The 9,008-nt window shown below is 38.3% G+C and overlaps 1 long non-coding RNA gene across 1 annotated transcript in view; it reads right to left on the bottom strand.

Annotated features, from left to right (window-relative positions):
* The window catches only part of LOC138032381 (uncharacterized), a 6,745-nt gene extending 2,667 nt beyond the window's left edge, over nucleotides 1-4,078 (bottom strand). Inside the window, exons 1-2 of the long non-coding RNA XR_011128359.1 lie at nucleotides 4,005-4,078; nucleotides 765-867 (exon numbers count right to left, since the gene is read on the bottom strand). This is a non-coding gene — a long non-coding RNA (uncharacterized lncRNA). The remainder of the gene's footprint in view (nucleotides 1-764; nucleotides 868-4,004) is intronic.
* Nucleotides 4,079-9,008: the final 4,930 nt, after the last annotated feature.

The following is a 9,008-nucleotide window of genomic DNA, read 5'->3' as shown; positions in this document are numbered from 1 at the left end:
ATTAAAGACCACCTTTGCCATGCAAATCCACTTATGTCCAGAATTGACCCTAATGAAATGCACGTCGAATTTTGACTTCCAACACGAAATTTCCCGTTAAGTATAAGCATTTTCTATCTTTTTAAGATAAAAGTTAGGGTTAGCGTCATTTTAAGGTTAGGGTAACTACTGCTGTGTATCTTTATTTGAAGATAAGAGTATAGGGGACACTTTATGATGTTAATTGTCTGTAGTCTTAGACTTGAGTGGTGTTGAAGTTGGGGCGAAGACCAAGGAGACGCTTCATGAGGTTTAATGAAATCGGTGTGCATCTAAGTAGGGTCAATCCTGGACATATCTGTGCAAGCCATTTGTCTTCTCATGATCATTATCTCAATCACAGACACACTATATTGCCCTTGTTGCTATCAATAGAAATTACATCAACTGATTTGCCAACACCAATTCTACGTGTACATGGCACACACCATTGTCAAAAAAATGGTACAGAACCATGATACAATGTACCATGACTTCTAAGAGCTCTAACAGTGGGGAAGGGGAAGATAAGAAAATAACATCCTTTTTACATTGCCAAAAGAATGGAAGCAATAATTGGTGTGAAGAGGGTGGTTTTACTCACAATTCATGTGCTCTTTTGTATTCTAAGGAAGGGCAGTTTGATAGACTATTGCCTTCCGTTTTGTTATACCAGACTGACATAGGATTTACAATACCCTGGAGAGGTACTGCACAAAAATGCAATGCGTTAATATGAACTATACCTTTTATCTCTGCCTTGACCCATTTTTCCTTTCCAAAAATTAATTTCCTCTGATTTCTTTGACAATAATTTCCTCAATCTTCTTGTTCCCTTCATGGTCATATCTCAAGGGTTTAAGACAAAGAAAATCAAATGATTAAAATTAAAATGAACATGCAGGTAAGGTAATTTCCACCTAGGTGGCATCTCTTAGCTAGAGGGTGTAATCATTGGAAGTACCATTTGGATATGAAGTACATGTACAGTGTAACATGCTTTGTAAGATGTAATTATGCTTGCTAGAAGTAGAGAATCATTATCTTAAACCAAGGTCATGAAATCATATTTTTAAAATGATATTTTAACACAATTGACCAAATTGCTATTCTACATGTAACTCTCAAAGAGGGATTAACAGCTCTTGCACTACTCTAACTCTGTCAATGAAAGCCAATTGTAAAGTCACAACTCTCTTTGAAATTCAGTAGCAGATAAAACCTTAAATTGCATAATCTCAGCAATGTAACATCATGCTTTCAAAATAAAATTTTGACATCATTGACAAAAGTGCAGCCACTTTGTCCACTCAAAGATGGATAAAAAGCTTTGGCACAGCCCACTCCAAGATGGGCAGCCTGACTTTTGTCAATGAAAGCCAATTACTGTTAAGTCAAACCTCTCTTGGAAACTCAGTTGGCAATATAATTGGCATATCCTAACCACAACAAAATCATAATGTTCAAAATGAAATTTGGACATCATTGATAAAAGTGCCATTTTGTCCACTCAAAGATGGATAAACAGCTTTGGCACAGCCCACTCCAAGATGGGCAGCCTGACTTTTGTCAATGAAAGCCAATTATTGTGAAGTCACACCTCTCTTGGATACTCAGCGAGCAATGTAATTTACAGAACCTAACCTCAACAAAATCATAATGTTCAAAATGAAATTTGGATATCATTGACAAAAGTGTCATTTTGTCCACTCAAAGATGGATAAACAGCTTTGGCACAGCCCACTCCAAGATGGGCAGCCTGACTTTTGTCAATGAAAGCTAATTATTGTTAAGTCAAACCTCTCTTTGAATCTCAGTGACCAATATAATTTGCATAACCTAACCACAACAAAATCATAATGTTCAAAATGAAATTTGGACATCATTGATAAAAGTGCCATTTTGTCCACTCAAAGATGGATAAACAGCTTTGGCACAGCCCACTCCAAGATGGGCAGCCTGACTTTTGTCAATGAAAGCCAATTATTGTGAAGTCAAACCTCTCTTGGAAACTCAGTGAGCAATATAATTTGCATAACCCAACCTCACCGGAATCATACGTTCAAAATGAAATTAATTTGGACATCATTGACAAAAGTGCCATTTTGTCCACTCAATGATGGATAAAAAGCTTTGGCACAGCCCACTCAGAGATGGGCAGCCTGACTTTTGTCAATGAAAGCCAATTACAGTTGTATTGTTAAGTACAACTCTCTTTGAATCTCAGTGAGCAATATAATTTGCATAACCTAACCACAACAAAATCATAATGTTCAAAATGAAATTTGGACATCATTGACAAAAGTGCCATTTTGTCCACTCAAAGATGGATAAAAAGCTTTGGCACAGCCCACTCCAAGATGGGCAGCCTGACTTTTGTCAATGAAAGCCAATTATTGTTAAGTCAAACCTATCTTGGAAACTCAGTTGGCAATATAATTGGCATATCCTAACCACAACAAAATCATAATGTTCAAAATGAAATTTGGACATCATTGATAAAAGTGCCATTTTGTCCACTCAAAGATGGATAAACAGCTTTGGCACAGCCCACTCCAAGATGGGCAGCCTGACTTTTGTCAATGAAAGCCAATTATTATGAAGTAAAACCTCTCTTAGAAACTCAGTGAGCAATATAATTTGCATAACCCAACCTCACCGGAATCATACGTTCAAAATGAAATTAATTTGGACATCATTGACAAAAGTGCCATTTTGTCCACTCAATGATGGATAAAAAGCTTTGGCACAGCCCACTCAGAGATGGGCAGCCTGACTTTTGTCAATGAAAGCCAATTACAGTTGTATTGTTACGTAAGTACAACTCTCTTTGAATCTCAGTGAGCAATATAATTTGCATAACCTAACCACAACAAAATCATAATGTTCAAAATGAAATTTGGATATCATTGACAAAAGTGTCATTTTGTCCACTCAAAGATGGATAAACAGCTTTGGCACAGCCCACTCCAAGATGGGCAGCCTGACTTTTGTCAATGAAAGCTAATTATTGTTAAGTCAAACCTCTCTTTGAATCTCAGTGAGCAATATAATTGGCATAACCTAACCACAACAAAATCATAATGTTCAAAATGAAATTTGGACATCATTGATAAAAGTGCCATTTTGTCCACTCAAAGATGGATAAACAGCTTTGGCACAGCCCACTCCAAGATGGGCAGCCTGACTTTTGTCAATGAAAGCCAATTATTGTTAAGTCAAACCTCTCTTGGAAACTCAGTTGACAATATAATTGGCATAACCTAACCTCAATGAAATCATACTTTTAAAATAAAATTTTGACATCATTGACAAAAGTGCCATTTTGTCCACTCAAAGATGGATAAACAGCTTTGGCACAGCCCACTCAGAGATGGGCAGCCTGACTTTTGTCAATGAAAGCCAATTGTTAAGTCACAACTCTCTTTGAAACTCTCTATATTTGTACAATTTGCATGACCCTCATGAACAAATTCATGGGATATTGAAAATTGTACAGCATTGATGAAAGTGTTATTTTGTTGTCTGGGAGATATATTATGCAGCTTTAGCACAGCCTACCCAAAGAAATTTGGGACTACATAAAAAATTATACCACAATGAGAGAGAGAGGTATATTTAATTACAGTAATTTCCAATACAGTTGACTCCTCATTCAAGAATAATTATTATCATCCAGAAGTGGTCAGACAAAAAAAAGGGAAAGAAAAACCAAAAAAGAAAGAGGATAAAGTTTGAATACCTTGGTTCTGAACTTGGTTAATTTTAGTGAACATTAACTTTTGGACAGCAGAAAATTCCACTAACAATAGTCCAGGACAGCTGTATGTGACATAGTTGAGGTAGAAATTGGTACAAATGAGTATTCATGTTTGCATCGGCTTCTGCAAGATGGTGAACATTGGTTCCCACCACAGTTTATTTCTGAAAGATTACTGTATTTGTGATTTTGTATAGCATAGACAAGGGAGCATCTATTTACCAACCTGGCACTTGTCAGAAAGCCTGCAAAATCCTCCCTCTGTTTCCTCAATTCTCTGTAGGTCTTTCTGACAGCGTCCTTTATATAAACGCAAAAAGAAAATCACCATGGTTGGCTTTCTCGAGATCTCAGTCATTTTAAGTGACACAGGACAATGTCCACCATACCTTTAAAGGGTTAAGCTAACAGCGTGAAAAAACTATGTCCCCGTTTAACCCTTTCAGCGAGAGTGCCAAATGGCACTTATAGATTTTACTCTGTCTAACGCCAGACGATTTTATTCGTCAATGGGGAACCCCTGGGGGCTTAAAGGGTTAAGTGAATGAGAGGTGCACAAGTCCCATAGATTCTAACCACTTTTGAAGGAAAATAGGGAGTGTTTTTTAGCTTCAAAGGCATGAGCCTCGAGGGAGGAATGGGAGAATGCCACCCAGGAAATTTTTCAAATCTAGTTTCTCCTAAGTGGCATCTCCTGCATTAGCACGGGAGCAAGCTCTCTTGCAGGGTGGGTGGCCCACCCCGCAAGAGAGCTTGCTCGCAGGCTACTCCTGCATTGAACATTAATATTTTTTTATCACACACATCCTTTCGCATGAACTTAATATTCAGTATGGAGCTATTTCCTTGCCAGGGAATAAAAAATCCCTGATGAAGTGAGCCTCTGTCGCACGAAACGCGTAGGAGAATAAAAAGAGTCATACAAGTACTTGTTCGCAGAAATGCTACAAACTGGCTTAAAGGAACACACGTAACTCTAAACCTCAACATATAAACTTTGCCGCTAAAGCACTAAGGTGATATCTTCGTTCACAATTCTTATGAAAATACATTAATTTCACAATCGCTGTAACTCTTACTCGGTAAGATTTTTCTCGGTACAGTACTGTAATCATAATGTAACAATAAACGTTCTTGGTAAAACTCATATATTGATTACAACGCATGCAGTAACAAGTTTTGAACGAAGGACTCTTTGGAGTTCACTTAATTTGACCGAGACTGAAAACAATAAGATTGCAGCAAACTACCATTCAGTACTTGGATCAACCGACGTCGACGAGCGCTGTTTGGAACTGAAGAGACTCTTCTTCGCTTTTGATTTGCACATTGCGTCCAAACGATCGTTAAGCTTTTGGTTAACGGACCTCAGTTCAGCCAGCTCTTTCAAAACGGCTTCCATGGGACTTGGGGTCACTTTTTTGCTGTACTTGAGCATTGCTAGTACTTGGGCAACCTTCCCGTGAAACCATTTTATCTTTTGCCGAAACCGAAGGACTTCAAGAGAACGACCAAAGAGCGAAATAGCAAGATTCAAAAGGCGCGCAATTATAATTGACCTCGGTTCAAAAACGAGGCAATCATGCGCGGTAAGGACAAAATGGGAGAAGGTTTCAAAGGTCGATAAACTGATCTTCATGTCGAAGAGTGAATGTGGAAGTTACAGTTTAAGCGAAGCAATATTGGTGTTCTTCAGATAGCGTTTCGAGAAGATTGTATCATTTTCATTTCGCGATTCATTGCCATAAATAGGAAGCATCAGAGCATTGACAGTATAATCGTGTGTCCTCTTTATTTGACTCCGATATATCTTTTTGCGGCCCAGCATTACTCCGTCTGTATCTTTGCATTTCAATTGAAGCTTGGATAGATATTTGCGAGGCTTGTAGAAGGCTGCAAGTATTACAAATGATTTCATTCTCGGTAACCCCTGGGGAAGCCAGCCAGGACGGGACGCCGGACCTTAGCCAGTCCTGATAATGCTAGTGATTCCTTCGTCCGGTTTTGACTAACTGCCCCTGGGTCTCCGATGTCAAAGGTTTTTAAAACAAAGATCAAGGAGACACTATAAAGTAGAACTATATTATACCTTGTTGAAAATGTTAATGTTTGTAACTGACTTGTAATATATACGTGTGGGTGGTTTTTTAGGACGTTTTGGCTAATGTTTCGGTTAATTCTTAAGCCTTCATAAGTAGGGTTGATGTTTTAACGCGTGATTTAAAATAACGTTGCGCGAGCGGTATACGCGACCCTTTACATTTGAGGGTCATTGACTAGGAAGATGGGAGTAATTTTATCATATCATATACCCCTAGGCGTCACGTGGACTTGCTTCAAAGGCTTTTTCTCACTTACAAGCTTGATAGCAAAATTTTTAAACTCAGTGAGGTTATTTCTGAATCGAATTTAATTTTGCGAGTCTTGGACGTATTTCAAGTTGGTGTTTCTGGTCTTGAAACATGTTCAAGATCACTTTTTTTAGAATAAGTAAACCCCTGATTAAGAAAGGAATTAAGGCTTAAGTTTCTTAAGAAACTGTGATGCTAAATCGTTGACCTTTAGAGCGTTTTCCCTTATCAACTCGTTTGATAAGCTAAATTTTCGTAGGTCCATAGAGAAGTTTTCGGATCCTAAGAGGTTTTGGGGTTTTGGGCTGAGTTCCAAACATGGCTGGTGTAATCCTGTAAGTACTAATAAAACTTATCGGTTGTCCTAATATTTAGGGCTTTCCTTGCTTCCAACTATACCGTGATTAAGTGAGATGTATGATGCTGTATGAAGTTTTTCATCCGTAGCCTTCATTCGGTTCCCTTCGTTTTCGGAAGATATTTATAAAACAGGCCGTATGTATGCACCATGTATATATATTTATTTTTCCCGAGAATTTCCGAGGTTGTCCAGGCTTCTTGTGATGAAATATTAATGTATTTGCATGATACAAAACAATTGTCCAGGTATTGTTTAGAGCGCAAATTCAGTAGTAAACATGTACGCTGAACTGGCGCCATTTCATTTTGCCGAAAGAGGAAAAGCCCCTTGGAAAAAAATCTCGATTTTCTGAGTGAATCCGTTTTGCGGAAACACGAATGAAACACCCGTACGCGTTTCAGTCAGCGGAAATGCTGCGGAAACGCGAAACATTATGATCGTTTTTCTCTATCGAGTTTCCCGTTGTATCCGCCCTGCGGAAACATAACGGAAAGTTGATGTATCGTGTTTCCGTCATTTTTCCGAATCTCGGAAACGCCTTATTTCACCCTGTGTGCATCTCGGGCTGTTAGTAAGACTTCGAGACACCCTGTAAAAAAAGCTATTGAGTGAATTTTGAATATATGAGGAATTAACGGTGGCTTATAAGTGCCATTCATAAATTGTGATGATTTTTTTTATCATTTTAGCAACTTTTAGCGACTTTTTTAGCGATTTAGCTGGCTCAAGTTACTTCTCAATAGAGTATGCAGATAAGAAACGCAAGGCGTGACAAGCCACATTGATTCCCTTTCTGCGTGAAAACATGTATAGAACCTTTTATAGTTTTGCTCTCACAAGCAGATCTTTGGAGGATTTTCCTCTTTTGTATGAAATGATAGGTGGTTCTTTAAAAATTTGTTGAAATAGGGGTTGATTTTGAATTGAATGCCATTTTGTGAGTAAAGCTTCTTTCAAGTTTGACACTGATAGCTGGTATTGTGTCACAAAAGGTAAAATATATTTTTGTGTTTTGTTTTTTCCTTTAAGCACTGAGCCCCTCCTTGTGAATTTGATTTCTGATAGTAGTTTTTCTACCATATTGCGTGGGTTACCCCTGTCACGCAAATGTCTTTTAATTTTCGAAATATTTTCCTCGAAAGTGTCCTTTAAGGAGTTTCTTCTAAGGATTCGTAAGGCCTCGCCTTTGACGAATCCGTTTTTCACGCTTAGCGGGTGACAAGAGGTGAAATGCGCATATTGCAAGGTCTCCGTTGGTTTAAGTGTGTGTTTACATCAAGGATTGATTGATCCTTGAATCTCGTGCCTTTGTATACCATTGTGTCTAGAAACACAATTTCAGTGTCAGATATTTCTGCCGTGAATTTAATCGTAGGGTGATGTAAATTTGCTTGTTCGATGAAGGTCTCTATGTTCGGTTTACTTAAGTCCCACAGGAAAAAGACATCATCATCAATGTAGCGTTTCCAAACTGTAGGTTTTGAGACGACTTTGCGTAGAATTTCTGTTTCCATTTTTTTAGCCATGAAAATATTGGCAAAATAAACTGCTGTCTTGGTTCCCATAGCAGTACCATGGGTTTTTAGGAAATGCCTTCCATTGAATTGTAAATAATTTTCTTTAAGGATGAGTCTAAGCATTTCCCGCAAGTATTTTGTAGGAATCGAAGGGTTATTTTTGTGAAAGTTGTCGTATGCTGTGCATGCACACTATATCAATTCCCCCTTCCTGAGGTATGTTTGTGTAGAGACTTGCGACGTCCATTGATACAAGAAATGTTCGTAATTCACCTTTGTTTCTTCAATGAAATTTATAAAATCAATTGCATCTTTAAGGTATGACTTCTGTGATCGGGATATTGGTTGTAGCAATGTGTCAACGAAAGATAAAATTATTTTTGTAGGTCCATCACAGCCCGAGATGATTGGTCTCGCTGTTATGGTTGGTTGGTGAATTTTAGTTAGAGTATGAAACTGTGGTATTCTAGGTGGGCTGGGTGTTTGTGAGAGCCATTTTTTGGTCATGTCATCAATGTGGTTTTCACGGTGTAGGTCAGTTATGAGGTGCAGGACCTTGCTGTGAGTTCCTTTCACCATGGGTTCTGTGAGACGTCTGTAGCTTTGTTCGTCGTTAAGGAGGTTTGCTCCCTCCTTTATTTTGTCACTTTTGTTCACGGACGACAGTGGTACTGCCCTTGTCCGCTTTTTTCAGGTTAATATCATGTAATGCGGACAAATTAGTTACAGTTGCCTATCTTGTTTAAAAATAATTCGTTATAGATAATTGAGTATAGATTAGTTTAGATGCTACTGACAAGCCATGATTTGAGACAAGTTAAATTAAATAACCGTTTTAATTACTAGTATTTGTCACTCTTATTGTCATCGACATTTGTCATTATTTGTTGAACGTGGGTACCTGTTATGAGCTAACTTCGGGAGGGATTAGAGCGCAGGCGCAGGGCTGGGAAAACTCTTGTCTTCAATTCGTTAAACCAGGAGCAAAGAAGATGGTGACT

This window comes from Montipora capricornis, chromosome 14 (assembly GCF_036669925.1).
Source record: "Montipora capricornis isolate CH-2021 chromosome 14, ASM3666992v2, whole genome shotgun sequence".
Lineage (NCBI taxonomy): Eukaryota > Metazoa > Cnidaria > Anthozoa > Scleractinia > Acroporidae > Montipora > Montipora capricornis.
The sequence above is the reverse complement of the archived record's forward strand: the minus strand, read 5'-3'. Positions and strand labels throughout refer to the sequence as shown.